This window comes from Phyllobates terribilis, unplaced genomic scaffold (genome assembly GCF_046119375.1).
Source record: "Phyllobates terribilis strain yellow unplaced genomic scaffold, ASM4611937v1 Scaffold_5__5_contigs__length_657084704, whole genome shotgun sequence".
NCBI lineage: Eukaryota > Metazoa > Chordata > Amphibia > Anura > Dendrobatidae > Phyllobates > Phyllobates terribilis.
In genome coordinates, this window is record NW_027362765.1 from 289,104,324 (window position 1) to 289,129,465 (window position 25,142).

Genomic DNA, 25,142 nt, shown 5'->3' on the forward strand with positions numbered 1-25,142 from the left:
ACATTTAAAATACAATGAATTCATTGTTATCCCACTAATGACCCAAAAATTAAGATAATTTTTTTAAAAAAAGAAATGTTTACTGAGCTAAAAATACTGAAGTAAATATGAAGTGTTTATATTACAAAACCTCTCATTCACCGAAGAATATCGAGGAGAGTACCTAAATTATCTCAGACCCCACACTATAAACCTGGAAAATTTATATATAGATAGATGGATATAGATCTACAGTATCACACCTTACCTTAGCGTGCATATTCTATTTTTATATTTTTGTTTAGGCCCTCAGGGGTGAATGAAGCTAATTTTTAGATCCAAAGGGACTCCTTATTAATCTCTGAAATTAATCAGGATACTCGTTGGGTATATGCTATAGTATTAGGCGTAAACAATCTGGATTGTTTTGGTGGTCAGGGAAGAAATGACTAGACAAACTGTGGTTTATTACTCTGCTCCTAATGCCCCCATTTAATGCCCCATGTCTACTGGGCCCCCATATAATGCCCAATGCGGGCTGGGCCTCCATATAATTCCCCATTCTGGTGCCCCATATAGGTGCCCCATGCCTCCATACATTAAAAAAAAAAAAATTTCAAATCCTCACCTGCTGCTCCGGACTCCTCAGCCGCTTCGCCGTCTTCACGCTCTGCACTGAGACTGCTCAGTAGAGGGAGTGGTGGAAAGACGTCATTGCGCCCTCTGACCTGAGACGTCACAGTGTAGCAGCCGTGAAAGATACAGGACCTGCTGCGGAGGCACAGGGAGAGGTAAGTATTGTGCTGGTGTCCTGAGCAAGCGGGGAGGGGGGGCAGGCGTGGGTACTGGGCTCTCCTCCGCTCACGGGTCCCATAGCGCATCGGGGTGTCTGACGGTGAGTGGGCCCCCCCCCCCACCCGCCTGCTCAGGTCCCCTGTCCTTGCCCAGGTATCCGGTGAGGGGTGAATGCTAAATATTTTTGTGCACTTGTGGGTTATTTATAATCAAAAGAGCAAAGGAATTGTCCTATAATAGCATACGTAGTTGCTGAACCAGCATAAACATAGATATCACATAATTTGGTCCACAGTCTGATAGATTAGTCAGAAACCAAATAGATTCAGCAAGTATTAAATCTTTATTAGTAAAATACACAAACATAAATAAGAAAGAAGATAAAAAGTACCTCCATACTGTGAGGGATCAGTAACCGCATATATGTGCCTAATAAAGATATATATGTACACATGATATTATATATCCACGAAAGTGCTATAGTGCAAACTGTGAGTAGAATATACCCTAACAGTGCAAAATGCAATACATGGTATGATAAGGAGATAGACGTACCACAAGGCAGTAATATTGCAGGCACCAAGACTATGCAGCGTCCCTCAGACCCCTATGCACGTTTCATCATAATGACTTCCTCAGGGGCCGTGGAAATATAGGAGAGGTAACAGCCTTCTTATGTGTGGTAAGAGCCAATAGATGTGAAGAGAGGTATCACGAGACGAAGAGCTTATCAAATAAAATGCCGGCTCTGTGAAAAGCAAGCGTCATAGAGCTGGAGACAGCTAAAGATCCAATAGTCACCGACCATGTACGGCGCGTGCTTAAAAACCTCCCGCAGCGCTTCCTGTAACTGTGACTTCCGGGTTCCGGCCTGTGGAGCGCACGCTACCCCAGTCACCATAGTGATATGAGGTTTACTGCGCGTGCGCTCCCACTGTGGCCGGATACTCCGAAGTCTGGAGCGCTGAACGTGAAGGCGCAAGCGCACTAGTAGGTGACGCCGGAAGAAGAGAAGTAACTTGTGGGTTATGGCTGATTTGGGTATATGTCCCATTTTTCAAATAAAAATTGCTGTAAACTGCACTTTATCATCGACAGACATAATCGAATTTACACAATGTAGAATATAAACTTCCCTCCAGGAAAATGTTAATTTCTTTCATCTGGATGGACGGACATATTTGTAATGTAGGGCTCCATGATCCCAAAAACTGTTTGATAGTACCAGAAAAGTGAGTGAGATGTCTGAAATCTCATGGAAAAGCAGCTTATTTTCTCCTTGCAGATTTGAAGCAGTTTTATGTCTGCAGCGTCTATTCTTTCAGCATTTTTACAGCGTTTTTTACCCATTCTAAAGAACAGGAAAAAAATCTCATGAACGCAGCAATATCAAGGCGATTTTCCTGACAAGAGACACGTTTTCGGTGTAAAAATGTCTGTAGCAAATACTTATTGTGTGCACATACCCGTACCGTATCATTACCAATGCTGCAATTATCTTGGGCAGGAGAAAGATGCATTTACACCAGCCGACTGCAACCGTTAAAGCGGCTTTCCAACGCTCTGTCATGTAACTAAGAATGGGATTTCCTCAGTTGCAGTTACGTGCTGAACAGATCCTCATTATCTTCTGTCAATGTTCTTCTGAGTAAATCAGATGACAATCTCATCATAACATGACCAAAATGTAGCGCAAATCACATTCCTGCAGTGACAACCGCTACAACCGACAAGCAGAGCCAAATCCTAAGGGCAGAGACACACTGCCGTATTCCTCGAGGATCGCATCATAAACAACGCACTGGCCGGCACCTCTCGTGCACGGAGCTTGACAGCTGCATAGAAATCCATCATGCTGTCATGCTCAGGTCAGGAGAGGTGTAGGGCCAGTCCGTTCAGTGTGATGCGATCATTGCACGAATCATATGGCAGTGTGTCCCTGCCCTAACATTGTATAAACTGCACACTGAAAAAAAACACAAAATTGGAGCCTGGTTTAAGTTGGTATATATGCAGCACATAAATGCGTGTTTCACAATGGCCATGAATCAGAAAAACGTGCAAGAAGCAAAATGAACATAAACCCTGCTGTAAATAAATAAAAAGCAAGTGCATTTAAATAAAATAGGGTTCTTAGTAACACTGTTTTTGATCAAAAATAGTATATAAGCCATCAACAAGGTGATTATTCACACAGAGGTCAACTTTGGCACATGGTAAAGTTTTTAATATTAGACAGACTAGGTTCTATCCCAAACGGGTTCACCTTGTCACTACAAATCAGTCTGAAGTCAAAGAGCTCAGGTAGATGTAGCAGCATCCACTGGAAGCCTAAGGCCACGTCCCCACTATCAGTATTTGGTCAGTATTCGGTCAGTATTTTTTCTCAGGAGTGGGAGCCAACACCAGGGGAGGAACAATCAGAGAAAAGGTATAATAGAAACAAGTCACCAATTCTGCAGTTATCACCCTTTCCTGGTTTTGGCTCCCACTCTTGAGAAAAAATACTGACCAGATATTGATCGTGGGGCTGTGGCCTAAGCCTCACTCCTGGATGAATAGAAGGACTCTAACTCCATCTACAACCTGGAGGACTGGTATCTCTTTACATACTCTGTGCAGCGGAGTGTCGTTTAGGTTTCATGTATTATGGGTAACCGGGGATTATATAGTGATGTAAAGATTGTGGCCGATTGTGTAACGGTATTGGCATACTCAGGACATGGATTTAGTTGCAAACTATAGAAAACATTGACAATGGCCCCCCTGACCCCCAAATATTGTCACAGACTTTTTAATAACATTTTTCCAGCTCCAGAAGTCCATGTAAAAACTTCCTGGCTTTATTTAGTTCAGCCAACTTTAGTCCAATATCAGAAAACACATGCATTGGTTACCATGATGAAGACCATAGGGGGCGCTCTGCCATAGCAAAGCTACGTCCTATCTCCTACCACCAGAAGCTTTCTTTCTCAGACCTATCTTCATGATGCTGTGGGCAGTGATGCCCGGGTGCAAAAATGACTGCACGACCCAATCAAGAGGAAATATAACTAAGCGTAGGGGCTGGAAAACACTTTGGGGTTTGGTTATGAATCTTATTTAATTTTGGGGTGTGATGCACTACTTAGGTTAGAGGTGCGACCTTTAATAAAGGAAGGACATATATTATTAATAATACAGTAATGGGGCTACCAGGACACTAAACTTCAGGAAAGCAAATTTCCATCTGCTAATGGATGATCTGGATACTGGGCAATGTGCTTGATAATAAAAATACACAAAGCAAAAAAGACACTTTTATAAGCATCTGGTCTAGACTAGGACCTGTGCACAATATATACTCTATAGGAATAAACAAGCTAGAAATAGGAGGAAAGCACTAAGGCCAAACAGAGCTGTAAGGGGCGCAATAAGTGACAAAAAGAAAATGTTTAGGGAATTAAAGCACGTGGATAGGGATGAGGCATTAAATAACTAGAAAACATAAATTATGTAGAAAGAAAATCAAGGCAGCACAGATAGAGAGACTAATTGCCTAGGAAAGTAAAAATAATCCAAAATCATTCTTCAATTACATAACCAGTAAGAAATGTAAAAATTATCATGTTGGTACTGTGCAAGCAGGCCTTATATTATGCAGCTCTTCCCACCACTCTTGGCCCAAACGTTGGTTCCTAGTCAGTTTGTTCTGCTAGTGTCCTGTTAGTTCATGTGTGTTTTGTTTCTCCCGATGACCTGACTCATATCCCTGTCCAGTCTGATCTCTCCGCTCCTGACCTCGGCTACGTATCCTGAACCTGTGCTGCCTGCCCCCGACCTCAGACTGTTTGACCTCGTCCTTGTCTTCACCCTCCTGTACCTGGTACCCGCGCCTCTGACCCTCCGGTCTGCTGGTGCAGTCCCAGGGACTGCCCTGGAGTGGTTCCTGGTGTTTACCTGCAGCCCAGCCTATCCTCACCACCTGTTGCTGTAGTGAAGACTCAGTAGACACGAAGTCACATCCCTCCAGGGTAAGCCCGGCCAGTGGTGCAGTGGGTCCACATCCACCAGCGAAATAGCTGCATAGCAAATGTGGTACCAATATTGAAGAAGGGGACAACAGCTGAGCCTGGCATTTATAGGCTGGTAAGTTTAACCTCTACTGTAGGCAACATCTTTGAGGGTTTTCTAAGAGATGCTGTCCTGGAGTGTCTAGATAAGAAACTAATTTCCCAATATCAACATATGTTTATGAGGGATTTATCCTGCAAACTAATCTGATCAGATTCTATGAGGAGGTAAGTTCTAGACTGGACCAGCGAAACACAGTGGATGTTGTCTGTATGGACTTTTCAAAGGCATTTGATACGGTGCCATACAAAAGGTTGGTACATAAAATAAGCGCAATAGGACCAGGGGAAAATGTGTGTAACTGGGTCAACAACTGACTCAGTGATAGGAAACCGTTAACAGTGGGGTGCCACAGGGATCAGTAATGGCAGGGGCGGACATATTGCCGATTCATCGGGGCCCAGCGTAGAAGGGGTCCCACAATACCAGCACACATCCAGCTGAAATGTATTACGACGCAGTGAACCCGCCGGCTCCCTATGCTGCTATATATGCCGCTGGCCAATCAGAAGCTGGCAGCTGATTGTCTGTGTGCCCCTGAATGGGAGAAAATGGCAGTGACGTCATGCACCATGGCTCGCCCCACCACTACTACTCAAAGCACATAAGCAATTTACACTCTTACAGTCACATTCCAGCTAGCTGCTCTTCCTAATTCAATGTTTAGTGAAAAACAGAGAAGCAGGAAGAAAAGCTCGTCATGTGAAAATCGCATATGAGTGAAGCAGCCATGTGATGCGGGAACTAGCAATCAGCTGAATCCTGACAGTGAGTATATTACACGCTGTTAGGATTGGCTACAGGGCTTCATTTTATAGTTAAAGGGCTTGTCCAGGTTTGAGATGAAGTCTGCAGTCACTCTATGTGACTGCAGGCTTCTGAATTCTCTCAGCGCATGCACTGCATACTTTTTAGGATTCTACAAGTATGCTATTTGTATACTTCTGGCCACATTATGACTAGACTTGTCCGGCCTCACTCAATTCATTGAGTGAGGCCACGCATGTCTAGTCAGGACGTGACCACAAGTATGCAAATCGCCAGCATGAGAGAAACTTGACAGCGTGCATTGTGCACTGTGAGAATTCAGAAGTCTGCAGTCACTCATCACAAACCTGGACAACCCCTTTAATGCTTTTAACATAAATAAAAGTATGAGAATTAGTATCACAAAAAAAAAACATTTCCATCCAGCTACCTTTTTAGATGAACTCCAGAGACAACGTCTCTTTTTTTTCATCTTCATCTTGTCCAGGCGCCATGATGAGCTTTGTCAGCTCGTCTCTACAGGCTTCCATCTTCTCCAGTTTTTTGCAGCACATCCTGACACAATGCCCTTAAAGATAGCAGTGTCATTATAAGCCTCCTGAATAAAAAATAACTGCTCTACGCTAAGCCCCTGAATAAATAATTGTCCCCCACTATAGTCCCTGCACAAAATATGACCCCCACACTGTCCCCTCTTATGGTACATGCTCTTCACACTGCCCCCTCCTTCCATATTGGGCCCCTTCTCACATTGTCCTCTCACACTCCCCCCCCCCCCCCCTATAAGGCTCAGTCTCTATTCTATGCCCCCTCATCACACTCCCCCTCCTTAGCATGCTATGCTGTCTCCTCCTGGCTGTGCCCTTACACTTTCCCTCCATGCTAACCCCCCCTCCACACACACAAACTACTTTTCTCCCCCATACTGTTTCTTCACACATTTCCCCTCCCTCTTCATACGGTCTTCTCTCACATCCCCCCCGATTCCCCATACTGTCTCCTCACAAATTCCCCTGACTCCCCATACTGTGTGTGCACCCATCCCCCCACTCGCTCCCCATACTGTGTCCGTATACATTTCCCCTCTTCACTCCCCATACTGTGTTCGCACCCATACTCCCCATTCTGTGTCTGCACCAATCCCCTACCATACTGTGTCTGCACCTATCTCTCCCAATCACCATATTGTAAAGGCACCCATCCCCCATACTATTTCATCATGTATGCCCCCTATCTCCCCACTTTCTCCTCATACTGTGGTTTCAAATCCTGCTCTCCATATTGTCTAAACCTGTCCCTCCCTTGTTCCCCAAACTTGTGTCCTCAAATCTTCCCCACCCCTCTCCCCCACAGAATAAATATCCCCCCCACAGCATAAATATTCCCGCCAACCGCATAAATAATTCCCCCCACAGCATAAATATCCTCACCCACAGCATAATTATCCACCACAGCATAAATATTGCCCCCTCTCCTTTCATGGTCTTCAGCTCCAGTATGGAGCACTTATCACCATCTCTGTGTGCAGCTGCGCTGACCAGTGACGTCAGCAGTGTGATCACATGACCTGATCATGCTGCTAACGTTGCTCTGAGAGATAGCCTCGGCACTCAAAACTTGAAAGTTAATATGAAATTTATTACAATCCAAATCCAAAGTGAACAAAAACAACAGACGTTTCGGCCTCACTCTGTGGCCTTCATCAGTGCAGTCTATAATCAGAAATGGACACAGCAAATTACAAATTACCTAAAGCCATGAAATACTCCATACCTAAATCCCAGTTCAAAAGAGTAGACAGAATTGTCACAGATGAACACCTTAAACAAACGAGATTACAAGAAATGAAAGAGAAATTTGTCCAAAGAGGATATCCCATACCTATTTTGGATCAGAGCCATACAAAACCCATCCGCCAAAATCCCCCAACTAGAGATCGTATTCCTTTCGTGCATACTTACCATCCATATGCCTATATACTCCATAAAGCCATTAGGAAGCACTGGGGAATACTAGGTACAGGTTATCCAGACATCCCCTCCTTTCAGTTACCTTTCCTACCATGCTTTAAACGACCCACCAACATAAGGGACTCCTTAGTACGGGCGGATATAGGGGGCACTAACCCAGGCCCTAGACAAAGGTTCCTTCAAAATCCCAGGACAGGCACCTTCCCCTGCTTACAATGTAGACTGTAACAACGTCTTACGTGGCGACACTGTCCATCATCCACTATCTGGGAAGAGATACAGGATCAAAGACTTCTTTACATGTGACACATCATTCGTGGTCTATCTAATCAAGTGTCCCTGTGGACTTGCCTATGTCGGGGAAACTACACAACCAGTCAAGGATAGAATCTCGAAACATAAATCCACCATCTGTTGTAAAAATCTATTGCTGCCCTTTCCATTTCATTTTCACACAGCAGGTCACCAAGTCTCACAGCTAAAATTCCAGGTATTAGAACAGGTGCTGGCACCACGCAGAGGTGGCGATCGTGTACGCATCCTCAAACAAAGGGAGGCGTACTGGATACATGAGTTACAGTCCCTCACCCCTAGAGGTCTAAACAGAGATTACGACTTAATGTCTTTCATCTGACATCCTAGGGTCAGACGTACAAATCATTCGATACATTTACCCTTATATGATGCATTTATTAGATACTGTTTATATATCTTACCCTTACAGGATGCATGTACTTTTATTTTTGCATAATACATTCATTGTATGTTGGTAATATCAATCTATGATATCTAACACCTTTTTATTTTATTGCAGATAAATAAATCTCTGTTTCTATTTTGTTATGTGGGACACCCCCCATGGACCGATACTCTGCACAGGACTGTACACTCCTGTACAAATTTCCTCCGGCCAGCACCTTGCACTCTTCCGACGTGACAGGTTAAACTGAGCATCCCTATGGTCCTCATTGCTCTATGTATTGGTGGAACGCATACTTCCTTACTCGTGGTACGCATCGGACTTCCTTATTGCGCTTACGTCATATCCGGTTACGTATCGTCCGGAAACGTCACTTCCGGTTTCGCGGAACGCACGCTGAACTGGCAACACAGCACTGTGCGTTCCACCCACACTGGCCATCAAACTGACGTTCCTCACTGGTGCACGAGACGCACACCTCCTCCTCCTGTCTATATAAAACAGGATAGACATATCCACATGGTCACTCTCTCCGTAACCAGCGGTGGACACCGCGTTAGGACTACAGGACCATATCCTAAGATTACAGGTACACTCTAACAGGTCATATGTGCGATACTCTAGCTCACCTTTAGGATATCAGTATCTGATCCCATGACTTACATCCCTTTACAGGACTGACATCAGTTCCAAGAGGCATTTGCCCATACTCCCTTATCTTACTCCAATCCACTTGGTAGGTGCCATATACTAGAGTTTTCTCAATGATATGTGTTGCTTATCCTATACTTACATTGACTATTCTTTACTTTGTGAAATTTTTGTTGCATTTCTATTTATGATTGCACTTCTATGTATTATTATATTTCGTATTGTAATTTGCTGTGTCCATTTCTGATTATAGACTGCACTGATGAAGGCCACAGAGTGTCTGTTGTTTTTGTTCACTTTGGATTTGGATTGTAATAAATTTCATATTAACTTTCAAGTTTTGAGTGCCGAGGCTATCTCTCATTATCCGGGTTAGGCCCCTGCTAACGTTGCTCTGACCTGGCAGTCAGAGCTTCAGTTGTACCTGCGTCTGAAAGACACAAGCACAATTGATCACTGGGAGCCGGCGCGCTGCACGTTCTGTGAGCTGTGCGTCCGCTTGACACCCTGCTCAGAGAACGGCCGAATCCCGGTCCAGAGGGGCGGCAGAACGCAGCCGTCGGGGAATACATTTCGGACCACTGCATTAGGCGGCCCGACTGTGCCCTCTCTGCCAGCTACGCCCGAGGCACATGCCCCGGCTGCCGCCCCTAGATACGCATCTGCCCCAGGGTCATCTGGTCCAACCCCTGATCAATGCAGGATTCACTAAACTATCTCAGACAGATGTCTGTCCAGTCTCTGAAGACTTCCATTGAAGGAGAACTCACCACCTCTCGTGGCAGCCTGTTCCATTCATTAATCATCCTCAGTGTCAAAAAGTTTTTTCTAATATCTATGCTGTATAGTCTCCCATTAAGTTTTATCCCATTGCTTGTAGTCTTTCTTTGTTAAAATAAGAATAAAGCTGATCCCTCTACGCTGTGACATTTCTTGAGATATTTGTATACAGCTATTAAGTCTCCTCTCAGTCTTTTCTTTTGCAAGCTAAGTGACACCAAGTGACAGAGTTGCCCAGTGAAGGTACCAGCCCATTTGGCAATTGTCAGATGGCCAGTCCGGCCCTGTTTGGGTCCCCCACTCCTCCGAAATCTGGAAACAGATAAGCTTGGGATGATTTTATGCTTGCCCAATTTTTATTGATACGGCATGGTGCAACATAATTCTTCAAATTTCTGTTCCTCCTGAAAACAATATTAGGGTTTTTTGTCAGACTATTCGCTAAAATGGGATTATTCTCCAAGATAAACTAATATCTTTTTGAGTAGTTCCCTAATATAACCATGGGAATTATTAAAGGTAGTGACAAAACTATACTTGAACCTGTTGTTAATAGTAATTTCCTTCCAATTAGCTAGGGGATCTTTACTGCTTATTTTAGCTAGACAGCCAGACTGTATTAAAGGCCCCGTCACACTAAGCGATATCGCTAGCGAGATCGCTGCTGTGTCACGGTTTTGGTGACTCACCAGCGACCTCACCAGCGATGTCGCTATGTGTGACACTTTGCAACGATCAGGCCCCTGCTGTGAGGTCGCTGATCGTTGCAAAGTGTCCTGGACCATTTTTTGGTCGTTGGCCTCCCGCTGGCCAGCACACATCGCTGTGTGTGACCAGCGGGACCAACGATCTGGCTGGTAACCATGGTAAACATCGGGTTACTAGGGGCACGCGCGCACTTAGTAACCCGCTGTTTACCATAGATACCACTCTGCTACGGTGAGCGGAGGCTCCAGCTCACGGTAGCAGAGTGGTATCCATGGTAAACAGCGGGTTACTAGGGGCACACGCGCACTTAGTAACCCGATGTTTACCATAGTTACCAGCCTGCTCCTGCTTGCAGCAGGCTGGTAACGGGAGCAGGACATCGTGGAACGATTCTTTCCACGATATCGTTGCTCCCCTGATCGCTGGTGAGCCTGCCTGTTTGACAGCTCACCAGCGATGTATTAGCGATGCAGCAACGATCCCTGACAGGTCGTATCGTTGTCGGGATCGCTGCTGCATCGCTTAGTGTGACGGGGCCGTCCCCAATTCTCACAAAAACATCCTCTAAGATGCCTTTGGGGATCAAAAATGTGTTTTACAGACAGTACTGGCGGATACACAAGAACTGCACAAATAAAGTTGATATCTTTCATGAGTCATGTATTTTAAGGAAAAGAGTTAGGGAAAAAGGCTACACAGGACTAGGTTTTAAGAACTATGGGCCAGGCACAGACCTCCTTGAGAATCCACCTCCAGGACTTATTTTTAATAAAAAGGGGGAAGGTGTGTGTGTGTGTGTGTGTGGGGGGGGGGGGGGTTGGAGGTTACCAGTGTAACTAATATAAACAGTAGAACTGATCTTTGTCTCCTCACAAACATATTTTGCGGTATTGCAACAATATTGCAGCACTAGATGCCTGTGAGATGTAAGCTGGAGCTGAGAAGAACCTGTAGATGTGTCAGGTATAATCACACACAGCTCTGCAGTGAGATCAGGAGAGCAGAGAGCGGCCATTACACATCACACTGGTAACTCCTCCTTCATGTAAAATAAGCTCTGGAGGCAGATCTGGATATGGCCAATAGTTCTGAACAGCTCATTTACATGTAAAGAAAAATGTGGATTTCTGTAGAATAAGACATTGGATTGCAGCTATCAAAGTATCATTTTATTCAGCTTCCTATGACCTTCATGTCCATATAGATGGCTTAGGAGGGGTGATCCTACTGACAAATTCCCTTTAAGTAAGCATCAGCTGAGACGGTCTCATTTGAGTTGAAAGCCCTTGGACCGTACAGTCGTGTTTCTTTTCACCTTATGGAATATTTCAAAGTCCTTAGACTAGATTTAGACATTAGCGCTTAAAATCATCCACTCTAAAGGCCCCTCCATGGCTTTCTTCAAGAAATCAGACTGGATTTAAAAGACATCAGCGTTGTGAAAACACCACTTTGAAGGGCCTAGGCCCCATAGTGGTGATATCTCCCTGTGGGCTGTCCTATGATTCTCTGACCAAATGGCTCAAAAGATTTTAGCTGTATTGTCTATCATCTTCCTCTGATGAATTGAATTCTTAATAATTATTGAGATATCCAACTCTTGGATGTATCTGGCTGGAGAGTGGCCGTACCTTTTTGAAGGTCTTTGGCCTCAGATAAGTGGCATCACATCCCTTGGAGCAGGTCCCAGATTCTAAAAGGCTTGTCTGAACAAGTTTAACTGTTTTAGCATTGAAGTCAAAGTGTGGCCAGCTTCTTTAAGCAAGCAAACAGTACAACAATGACAACTCTAACCTGTTTTTGAGAGTATATACCCAAACTAGGCCGACAGTCCCTTTCTTAAACAGTTAGTAGAGGGACATTACACAATTTGCATTTTAAAACTGCTGATGGTGTTCTTTCAGTGCTTTGAATACGTGGAAATTCATTTCCATTAAGGTTATTAGTGGGATTCAAAGCCGTGAGCTTTGCGTTTCTTGGCAGCAATAATAACTAATCATTCATACACATGTAAAAAATGTCTCTGGCACATCATCTCTTGAAATAAATAATTAATGAACGCTTATTCACACATTGAAATAATGGTTAACATACACTATTGTAGTTTGAAAACTGGCCACAAGGAGGCCACAGCAGAAAGATTCACAATCTTATAGTGGAGCCTAACGTGGTAATAGTACATTGGCTCACTAGTTTCTGCTTGATTTTTTTAAACTGTAATCAAAGGGAGTCTTCACCCCCCAAATAAAACCACGTATACATTCTCATAGAGGACTTAGTTCCTTTTAAAAATTGTACCTGTAGTACAGACTTCAGTAATTTTGTTTTGCATAAAACACCTTTTTTTACATATATAAATGAGGGGATCTTTGTGCACCATTCTGCTCCCTCAATTACAATATTCTGCAGCCCCCTTCTTTTCCTTCACACTGGCTGGCAGGGTGGGCAGCATTTTCTCTCAGCCTGGATCGTAGCTATGGAGGCGACAAAGGGTTTATATTAAAGCTAGAATTTTAAAGGGAAGGTGCTGTGATTTTTGTGTATTAATAATTATTGATTATATAATCAATTATTTTTAATACAAAATTAAATTCAATGTTTTAATAGTTTTTTTTAATTATTTTCTGCAGCCACTGGGGGCTGCCATTTGCTGGTGTGTAATGTAACTTACCGCAAATACAGCAGCCCCTGGGCTTAAGGTACTGTGGTTGCCGTCCCACTGCATCTCTTGCATTGTGGCTGCCTCCTGCTGGTATGTTGGCATGCCCCCTGGGCTGTCCCGGTCACAGCTGTGGGAGGAGCTTGGCACCATCTTTGTGTAGGCCGCAGTGTATGATGACAGCTACACTTTCCCACTGCCAGTGCTCTGCATGAGCCGAGTGGTGACAGGAGCTGCCAGGCTGGGAGTGGTGGTCTGGGATGAGGTGAGCATCTGTGGCGGGTGTCGATGATCACAGCTTGTTATCAGTAGTACAGTACAGGCAGGGACGGACTGGGGTGTCTGGGGCCCACAGGGAGAACTGACTCTGGGGGCCCACCTACAGCCATATGCAAATATCTGTTATCCGCTATCCCTGTTATAGTGGAGCATTGACTGGAGGCTCCTGCACATCTACTGTGCGACACTAACTGGGATGTACAATTACGGTAGTTTGCATTAAAGGGGTTCTTTGGTTAAAACAAGTTATCACCGATCCATGGGATCCACAGGATCGGTGATCACTTATTGATCGTTTGGGTCCGAACATTGGAAAACGCACCTATCGGAAGAATGGGGAAGTTTCATCCCTGACAGAACACTTATCCCCATTTTAAAATGCAGCGACAGCTGGGACGTCTGAACTCAGCTCTATTCATTCTCTTGGGGGCTTCCAAAAAAGAGCAGCGCACACAGTCACTGAGGGAATGAATGGATCAGTGGTCGCATCTCACATGCCGCTCCAGTCTAATGGGGAGAAAAGCTTCACATTCTGCCGATTGTGTCCCAGCAGTCAGGCCCCCACCAATCAATATTATCACTGATCCTGTGGAGAGGTGATTACTTGTTTTCACCAGAGAACCCCTGTAAGTGCATCTCTGCCGCTCTGGTCCAAGTATTTAATCTCTAAAGCCACGGCCTCACTATCGGTATTTGGTCAGTATCCGGTCAGTATTTTTTTTCAGGAGTGGAAGCCAAAACCAGGTGAGGAACAATCAGAGAAAAGGTATAATAGAAACAAATGCAGAATTGGTGCACTTATCACCCACTCCTTGTTTTGGCAGCGACTCCTGAGAAAAAATACTAACCAAATACTAATGGTGGGGCTGTGGCCTAATGGAAAAAAATCTTTTCCTAGTTAATATCAGCAAGAACAAAATGACCGCCATACACAACACAGTTCATTATATCAACACCAATAATACCACATACAAAAGGGACAAATATCGCCACACCATGACTAGATCACATATTACCACCACATAGTGACCGAATAATACCACATACAAGGAACAAATACGGCCACACCATGACCAGACCACATATTACCACCCCAAAGTGACCAAATACTACAATACTGATCATGAATACAAACCACAATACTAACAACACTGTTATTACCACCAGCGACATTATACACAGGAGCTCTGTATATAGTGTCAGTGTACTGGTAACACAGTGATCACCAGTGACATTATACACTGGAGCTCTGTATATAGTGTACAGGTCATACAGTGGTCACCAGTGACATTATACACAGAAGCTCTGTAAATAGTGTATACGTAATACAGTGATCACCAGTGACATACACAGGAGCTCTGTATATACTATATACACACGTGGTCAGAATTGTTGGTACCCCTCGTTTAATGAAAGAAAAACCCACAATGGTCACAGAAATAACTTGGATCTGACAAAAGTAATAATAAATTAAAAATCTATGAAAATGAACAAATGAAAGTCAGACATTGCTTTTCTGCTTCCACAGAATTTAAAAAAAAAATAAACTCATGAAATAGGCCTGGACAGAAATGATGGTACCCCTGAAAATAATGTGACGAAAGGGACATGTTAAATCAAGTTGTGTCCACTAATTAGCATCACAGGTGTCTATAATCTTGTAATCAGTCAGTGGGCCTGTATATAGGGCTACAGATACTCACTGTGTTGTTTGGTGACATGGTGTGTACCACACTCAACATGGACCAGAGGAAGCAAAGGAAAGAGTTGTTTCAGGAGATTAGAAAGAAAATTATAGAAAAGCATGTTAAAGGTAAAGGTTATAAGACCATCACCAATCAGCTTGATGTTCCTGTGACTACAGGTGCACATATTATTCAGAAATTTAAGATCCATGGGACTGTAGCCAACCTCCCTGGACGTGGCCGCAGGAGGAAAATTGATGACAAATCAAAGAGATGGATAATATGAATGGTAACACAAGAGTCCAGGAAAACTTCTAAAGAGATTAAAGGTGAGCTTAAAGCTCAAGGAACATCAGTGTCAGATCGCACCATCCATCATTGTTTGATCCAAAGTGAACTTCATGGAAGACGACCAAGGAGAACACCATTGTTGAAAAAAAAATAATAAAAAAGCCAGACTGGAATTTGCCAAACTACATGTTGACAAGCCATGGGCAGATGAGACAAAAATGGAAGATTGTGGCAAGGCACATCAGCTCTATGTTCACAGATGGAAAAATGAAGCATATCAAGAAAAGAATACTGTCCCTACTGTGAAACATGGGGGAGGCTGTTATGTTCTGGGGCTGCTCTGTTGCATCTGGCACAAGGTGTCTTGAATCTGTGCAGGGTACAATGAAATTTCAAGACTATCAAGGGATTCTAGAGAGAAATGTGCTGCCCAGTGTCAGAAAGCTTGGCCTCAGTCGCAGGTCATGGGTCTTGCATGACCCAAAACACACAGCTAAAAACACCCAAGAATGGCTAAGAGGAAAACATTAGACTATTCTGAAGTGGCCTTCTATGAGCCCTGACCTAAATCCTATTGCACATCTTCGGAAAGAGCTGAAACATGCCGTCTGGAAAAGGCAACCTTCAAACACGAGACAACTGGAGCAGTTTGCTCATGAGGAGTGGGCTAAAATACCTGTCAAGAGGTGCAGAAGTCTCATTGACAGTTACAGGAATCGTTTGATTGTAGTGCTTGCCTCAAAAGGTTGTTCAACAAAATATTAAGTTAAGAAGAACCATCATTTCTGTCCAGGCCTATTTCATGAGTTTAATTTTTTTTTAAATTCTGTGGAAGCAGAAAAGCAATGTCTGACTTTCATTTGTTAATTTTCAAAAATTTGTAATTTATCAGATTCAAGTTATTTCTGTGACCATTGTGGGTTTTTCTTTTATTAAACGAGGGGTACCAACAATTTTGACCACGTGTGTAGTGACTGACTCACCTGTGACGTCTCTAGGTGAAGTCCTTCATCTTCGCTTTTCTTCTTCATCTGGCACAAACCGCCATCACTTCTTCCAGCCAGGAATCATCTCTGCAGAAAATAACACACAGTTATCAATAACTGATCTCTTCTAGAGAATATTCCCACTTTTCCCCCCCGACTTCTACACTACACCAGTTGAAGAAAAAAAGCTATACAGTGCCGCTCTGCACAGTAACAGGACCCCTCTTTTGTCCCATCCCATGGAAAACAATTTCCTAAAAAGTAAATTATATTACAGAAGTAATAATGTAATAATAATAATTGGAATCTAAAGTAATAATGTTCCCCACTGGCCACCATAAACTAATAAAGTATGTTCCTCAATCTGGCCCCCAAACAGTAATTAAGTCCCTTGTCTAGCCAGGCACCCCCATATGTCCCTTCTGGCCCCCATATGTCCAGGGTGGCCTCTCCATATATTTATCCTAGCCCACGTGTATCGAGCCTGCCCTCCCCCCATATATCCATCCTGCCCCCCTCCCCTGCATACCGTACAGACCAAAAGTTTGGACACACCTTCTCATTTAAAGATTTTTCTGTATTTTCATGACTATGAAAATTGTACATTCACACTGAAGGCATCAAAACTATGAATTAACACATGTGGAATTATATACTTAACAAAAAAGTGTGAAACAACTGAAAATATGTCTTATATTCTAGGTTCTTCAAAGTAGCCACCTTTTGCTTTGATGACTGCTTTGCACACTCTTGGCATTCTCTTGATGAGCTTCAAGAGGTAGTCACCGGAAATGGTTTTCACTTCACAGGTGTGCCCTGTCAGGTTTAATAAATGGGATTTCTTGCCTTATAAATGGAGTTGGGACCATCAGTTGTGTTGTGCAGAAGTCAGGTGGATACACAGCTGACAGTCCTACTGAATAGACTGTTAGAATTTGTATTATGGCAAGAAAAAAGCTGCTAAGTAAAGAAAAACGAGTGGCCATCATTACTTTTGGAAATGAAGGTCAGTCAGTCCGAAAAATTGGGAAAACTTTGAAAGTGTCCCCAAGTGCAGTTGCAAAAACCATCAAGTGCTACAAAGAAACTGCCTCACATGAGGACCGCCCCAGGAAAGGATAAGTTTGTCCGAGTCATCAGCCTCAGAAATCGCAGGTTAACAGCAGCTCAGATTTGAGACCAGGTCATTGCCACACAGAGTTCTAGCAGCAGACACATCTCTTCATCAACTGTTAAGAGGAGACTTTGTGCAGCAGGCCTTCATGGTAAAATAGCTGCTAGGAAACCACTGCTAAGGACAGGCAACAAGCAGAAGAGACTTGTTTGGGCCAAAGAACACAAGGAATGGACATTAGACCAGTGGAAATCTGTGCTTTGGTCTGATGAGTCCAAATTTGAGATCTTTGGTTCCAACCACCGTGTCTTTGTGCGACGCAGAAAAGGTGAACGGATAGACTCTACATGCCTGGTTCCCACCATGAAGCATGGAGGAGGTGTGATGGTGTGGGGGTGCTTTGCTGGTGACACTGTTGGGATTTATTCAAAATTGAAGGCATACTGAACCAGCATGGCTACCACAGCATCTTGCAGCTGGCATGCTATTCCATCCGGTTTGCATTTAGTTGGACCATCATTTATTTTTCAACAGGACAATGACCCCAAACACACCTCCAGGCTGTGTAAGGGCTATTTGACCAAGAAGGAGAGTGATGGGGTGCTACGCCAGATGACCTGGCCTCCACAGTCACCAGACCTGAACCCAATCGAGATGGTTTGGGGTGAGCTGGACCGCAGAGTGAAGGCAAAAGGGCCAACAAGCGCTAAGCATCTCTGGGAACTCCTTCAAGATTGTTGGAAGACCATTTCCAGTGACTACCTCTTGAAGCTCATCAAGAGAATGCCAAGAGTGTGCAAGGCAGTCATCAAAGCAAAAGGTGGCTACTTTGAAGAACCTAGAATATAAGACATATTTTCAGTTGTTTCACACTTTTTTGTTAAGTATATAATTCCACATGTGTTAATTCATAGTTTTGATGCCTTCAGTGTGAATGTACAATTTTCATAGTCATGAAAATACAGAAAAATCTTTAAATGAGAAGGTGTGTCCAAACTTTTGGTCTGTACTGTATATCCATCCTGACACCCCCCTGCATATATCCCTTCTGGCCCCCATTTGTCCAGTGTGACCCCTCCATATATTTATCCTAGCACATGTGTATCAAGCCTGCCCCCTCCCTCATACCCATCCTAGCCCCCCATGTGGCCAGCCTGCCCCCCCCCACATATCCAGGCTTGCCTCCATGTTTCCAGCCTGCCCCCCCATATATCCATCCTGGACTCCATGTGTCCAGCCTGCCCCCTACATATCCATCCTGGACTCCATGTGTCCAGCCTCCCCCCCATATATCCATCCTGCCCTTCCCCCCTGCATATATCCATCCTAACACCCCCCCATATATCCATCCTGCCCCCCTACATATCCATTCTGGACTCCATGTGTCCAGCCTGCCCCACCCATATATACATCCTGGCCTCCATGTGTCCAGCCTGCCCCACCCATATATCCATCCTGGCCTCCATGTGTCCAGCCTGCTCCCCCTACATATCCATCCTGGCCTCCATGTGTCCAGCCTGCCCCCTCATATATCCATACTGCCCTTACCCCCTGCATATATCCATCCTGACATTCCCCATATATCCAGCGTGCCCCTCCATATATTTATGCTAGCCCACGTGTATCGAGCCCGCCCCCCCACATATCCATCCTAGCCCCCCATGTGTCCAGCCTGTCCCCCCCCCATATATCCATTCTGGCCTCCACGTGTTCAGCCTGCCCCCCCATATATCCATCCTGGCCTCCATGTGTTCAGCCTGCCCCCCCATATATCCGTCCTGGCCTCCATGTGTCCAGCCTAACCCCCCCTCATATATCCATTCTGGCCTCCATGTGTCCAGCCTGCCCCCCCATATATCCATCCTAGCCCCCATGTGTCCAGCCTGCCCCCCCCATATATCCATCCTGGCCTCCACGTGTTCAGCCTGCCCCCCATATATCCATCCTGGCCTCCATGTGTTCAGCCTGCCCCCCCATATATCCGTCCTGGCCTCCATATGTCCAGCCTAACCCCCCCTCATATATCCATTCTGGCCTCCATGTGTCCAGCCTGCCCCCCCATATATCCATCCTGTCCTCCATATGTCCAGCCTGCCCCCCATATATCCTTCCTGCCCCCCATATATCCATCCTGGCCTCCATGTGTCCAGCCTGCCCCCCCATATATCCATCCTGGCCTCCATGTGTCCAGCCTGCCCCCCATATATCCATCCTAGCCTCCATGTGTCCTGCCTGCCCCCCCATATATCCATCCTTGCCTCCATGTGTCCAGCCTGCCCCCCCCATATACCCATCCTGCCCACTCCCCTTTGCCTGGGTCCAGCCAGGGTTCCCCCTTGTGTGTCCAACCAGGGCCCCCCCTTGTGTGTCCAGCCAGGGCCCCCCCCTTGTGTGTCCAGCCAGAGCCCCCCCCTTGTGTGTCCATCCGGGCCCCCCCTTGTGTGTCCAGCCAGGGTTCCCCCTTGCGTGTCCAGCCAGGGACCCCCTTGTGCATCCAGCCAGGGATCCCGCCTCATGGATCCAGCCAGTGCTCCCCCCTCGTGTGTCCAGCCAGGGCCCCCCCTCATGTGTCCAGCTGGACCCCCCTCGTGTGTCCAGCCAGGGTTCCCCCCTTGTGTGTCCAGCCAGGGTTCCCCCCTTGTGTGTCCAGCCAGGGTTCCCCCCTTGTGTGTCCAGCCAGGGTTCCCCCCTTGTGTGTCCAGCCAGGCTACCCCTTTGTGTGTCCAGCTGGGTCCCCCTTGTGTGTCCAGCCAGGGTTCCCCCTTGTGTGTCCAGCCAGGACCTCCCTATTGTGTCCAGTCGGCTCCCCCGTTGTGTGTCCAGCCAGGCTACCCCCTTGTGTGTCCAGCCAGGCTACCCCCTTGTGTGTCTGTCCAGCTGGGCCCCCCTTGTGTGTCCAGCCAGGGTTCCCCCTTGTGTGTCCAGCCAGGGTTACCCCCCATGTGTGTCCATCCAGGACCCCCCCTTTTGTGTCCAGTCGGCTCCCCCCTTGTGTGTCCAGCCAGGCTACCCCCTTGTGTGTCTGTCCAGCTGGGCCCCCCTTGTGTGTCCAGCTGGGCTTCCCCTTGTGTGTCCATCTGGGCCCCACACACACACACACCTCTTACCTTCCCGCGCTCCCGTGCTGTGTCCTCCTTCTCCTGAGTTGCGCGCCTCCTTCACAGCAGGCGCATGACGATGACCTCATACGCCGGCCGGTGAAGGGAGACACGCAGCTTCAGCTGCTTCACTGGGACGTGCGCCGCGGTGGTTCAGGTAATGAACGCTGCGTGCGCGCGTCCCTGCATACACTGTGCCTGCGCTTTTAAAGGGCCCGTGCCCCTTAAAACCGCAGGATTTTTTTTTGTTCTCTTCTCCCCCTCTCCTCTGCAGCAAGGGGCGGGGCCCACCGGGAAAATTCCCGGTATCCCGCCAGCCCAGTCCGACCCTGAGTACAGGCTGCTGATCACCGCTGACATATTCAGAGCACTGCAGGGAAATCATCAAGTTGCTGTGCTCTGAACACATTGACACAGCTCTGCTATGTCAGAGTAAACTACTGTGATATAGAAGAGCCGTGTGCTGTATGGAGCACTATGTGGGTCTCATTATACTATGGAGCACTATGTGGGTCTCATTATACTGTGGAGCACTATGTGGGGCGCATTATACTGTGGAGCACTATGTGGTGCCATTATACTGTATGGAGCACTATGTGGGGAGCATTATACTGTGAAGCACTATGTGCAGCCCATTGTACTATATGATAGGCAATGTGGGGCCATTGTACTATATGGGAAATCTAGGGGGTTCAATAAGACAAAAATACTTTGTAAGATATCTACAGGATATCTATGTGGGGCCATTATACTGTGGAGCACTATATGGGGCGCATTATACTGTGGAGCACTATGTGTGGCGCATTATACTATGGAGCACTCACTATGTGTGACGCATTATGCTATGGAGCACTCACTATGTGTGACGCATTATGCTGTGGAGCACTCACTATGTGTGGCACATTATACTGTGGAGCACTCACTATGGGTGGTGCATTATACTGTGGAGCACTATGTGTGGCAGATTATACTGTGGAGCACTATGTGTGGCGCATTATACTGTGGAGCACTATGTGTGGCGCATTATACTGTGGAGCACTCACTATGTGGGGCACATTATACTGTGGAGCACTATGTGTGGCGCATTATACTGTGGAGCACTGTGTGGGGCCCATTATACTGTGGAGCACTATGTGTGGCACATTATACTGTGGAGCACTATGTGGGACCCATTATACTGTGAAGCACATTATACTGTGAAGCACTATGTGGGACCCATTATACTGTGAAGCACTATGTGGGACCCATTATACTGTGAAGCACTATGTGGTGCCCATTATACTGTGAAGCACTATGTGGGGCCCATTATACTGTGAAGCACTATGTGGGGCCCATTATACTGTGAAGCACTATGTGGGGCCCATTATACTGTGAAGCACCATGTTGGGCGCATTATACTGTGAAGCACCATGTTGGGCGCATTATACTGTGAAGCACTATGTGGGGCCCATTATACTGTGGAGCACTATGTGGGGCCCATTATACTGTGGAGCACTCACTATGTGTGGCGCATTATACTGTGGAGCACTCACTATGTGTGGCACATTATACTGTGGAGCACTCACTATGTGTGGCATATTATACTGTGGAGCACTCACTATGTGTGGCGCATTATACTGTGGAGCACTCACTATGTGTGCCGCATTATACTGTGGAGCACTCACTATGTGTGGCACATTATACTGTGGAGCACTCACTATGTGTGCCACATTATACTGTGGAGCACTCACTATGTGTGGCATATTATACTGTGGAGCACTCACTATGTGTGGCACATTATACTGTGGAGCACTCGCTATGTGTGGCGCATTATACTGTGGAGCACTATGTGTGGCACATTATACTGTGGAGCACTATGTGGGGCGCATTATACTGTGAAGCACATTATACTGTGAAGCACTATGTGGGACCCATTATACTGTGAAGCACTGTGTGGGGCGCATTATATTGTGAAGCACTATGTGGGGCCCGTTATACTGTGAAGCACTGTGTGGGGCCCATTATACTGTGAAGCACTATGTGGGGCCCATTATACTGTGAAGCACTATGTGGGGCCCATTACACTGTATGGAGCACTATGTGGGGCCCACTATACTGTGAAGCTCAATGTGGGGCCCATTATACTTTGAAGCACTATGTGGGGCCCATTACACTGTATGGAGCACTATGTGGGGCCCACTATACTGTGAAGCACAATGTGGGGCCCATTATACTTTGAAGCACTATGTGGGGCCCATTATACTGTATGGAGGACTATGTGGGGCCCATTACACTGTATGGAGCACTATGTGGGGACCATTACACTGTATGGAGCACTATGTTGGGACCATTACACTGTATGGAGCACTATGTGGGGCCCATTACACCGTATGGAGGACTATGTGGGGCCCATTACACCATATGGAGGACTATGTGGGGCCCATTACACCGTATGGAGCACTATGTGGGGCCCATTACACCGTATGGAGCACTATGTGGGGCCCATTACACCTTATGGAGCACTATGTGGGGCCCATTACACCGTATGGAGCACTATGTGGGGCCCATTACACCGTATGGAGCACTATGTGGGGCCCATTACTCCGTATGGAGAACTATGTGGGGCCCATTACACCGTATGGAGCACTATGTGGGGCCCATTACACCGTATGGAGCACTATGTGGGGCCCATTACACCGTATGGAGCACTATGTGGGGCCCATTACACCGTATGGAGCACTATGTGGGGCCCATTACACCGTATGGAGCACTATGTGGGGCCCATTATACTGTGAAGCACTATGTGGGGCACATTATACTGTGGAGCACATTATACTGTGAAGCACTATGTGAGACCCATTATACTGTGAAGCACTATGTGGTGCCCATTATACTGTGAAGCACTATGTGGGGCGCATTATATTGTGAAGCACTATGTGGGGCGCATTATACTGTGAAGCACTATGTGGGGCCCATTATACTGTGAAGCACTATGTGGGGCCTATTATACTTTGAAGCACTATGTGGGGCCTATTATACTGTATGGAGGACTATGTGGGGCCCATTACACTGTATGGAGCACTATGTGGGGACCATTACACTGTATGGAGCACTATGTGGGGCCCATTACACCGTATGGAGCACTATGTGGGGCTCATTACATCGTATGGAGCGCTATGTGGGGCCCATTACACCATATGGAGGACTATGTGGGGCCCATTACACCGTATGGAGCACTACGTGGGGCCCATTACACCATATGGAGCACTATGTGGGGCCCATTACACCGTATGGAGCACTATGTGGGGCCCATTACACCGTATGGCGTACTATGTGGGGCCCATTATACTGTGAAGCACTATGTGGGGCACATTATACTGTGGAGCACTATGTGGGGCCCCTATACAGAGGGCAGCATGACTCGGTGACTCTGACGAGCAGTGTCGTTACTGATGTCACCGCTCATCACACCTTCCGGGTCTCGCTAAGCGCAGTGGGACCCTTTGTGGCCGCTGCTACAGCCTATGGAGCTTGGTTCTCTGAAAGAGGCTCCATAGCCTTTGGACGTCGGATTCGGGGATCATCATGGGAACGCCATGGACTATGTCGGAGCTTTTGTTTTGTGGGAACTTTTTGTTTTCTAATAAATTGGTGAACGAGAGACAGTGTCTTGTCTTTATTTTTCATTTTATGTTTTTCAGGTTTCCATTTGTGGACTATGGCAGATTTGATGGACTACGGCGGACCTAAAAACTAATTTACATGAAAAGTAAAGCCACATACAATAGAGACAATTAATCAAATAAAATTGCATCTTTATTAATATATGGTAAAAATTCCATGAGTGCACACAAGGGGGTGACACAGAGCAGGAGGAGATATACAGTACAGACCAAAAGTTTGGACACACCTTCTCATTTAAAGATTTTTCTGTATTTTCATGACTATGAAAATTGTACATTCACACTGAAGGCATCAAAACTATGAATTAACACATGTGGAATTATATACTTAACAAAAAAATGTGAAACAACTGAAAATATGTCTTATATTGTAGGTTCTTCAAAGTAGCCACCTTTTGCTTTGATGATTGCTTTGCACACTCTTGGCATTCTCTTGATGAGCTTCAAGAGGTAGTCACCGGAAATGGTCTTCCAACAATCTTGAAGGTGTTCCCAGAGATGCTTAGCACTTGTTGGCTCTTTTGCCTTCACTCTGCGGTCCAGCTCACCTCAAACCATCTCGACTGGGTTCAGGTCTGGTGACTGTGGAGGCCAGGTCATCTGACGTAGCACCCCATCACTCTCCTTCTTGGTCAAATAGCCCTTACACAGCCTGGAGGTGTGTTTGGAGTCATTGTCCTGTTGAAAAATAAATGATGGTCAAACTAAACGCAAACCGGATGGAATAGCATGCCGCTGCAAGATGCTGTGGTAGCCATGCTGGTTTAGTATGCCTTCAAGTTTGAATAAATCCCCAACAGTGTCACCAGCAAAGGACCCCCCCACCATCACACCTCCTCCTCCATGCTTCACGGTGGGAACCAGGCATGTAGAGTCCATCCGTTCACCTTTTCTGCGTCCCACA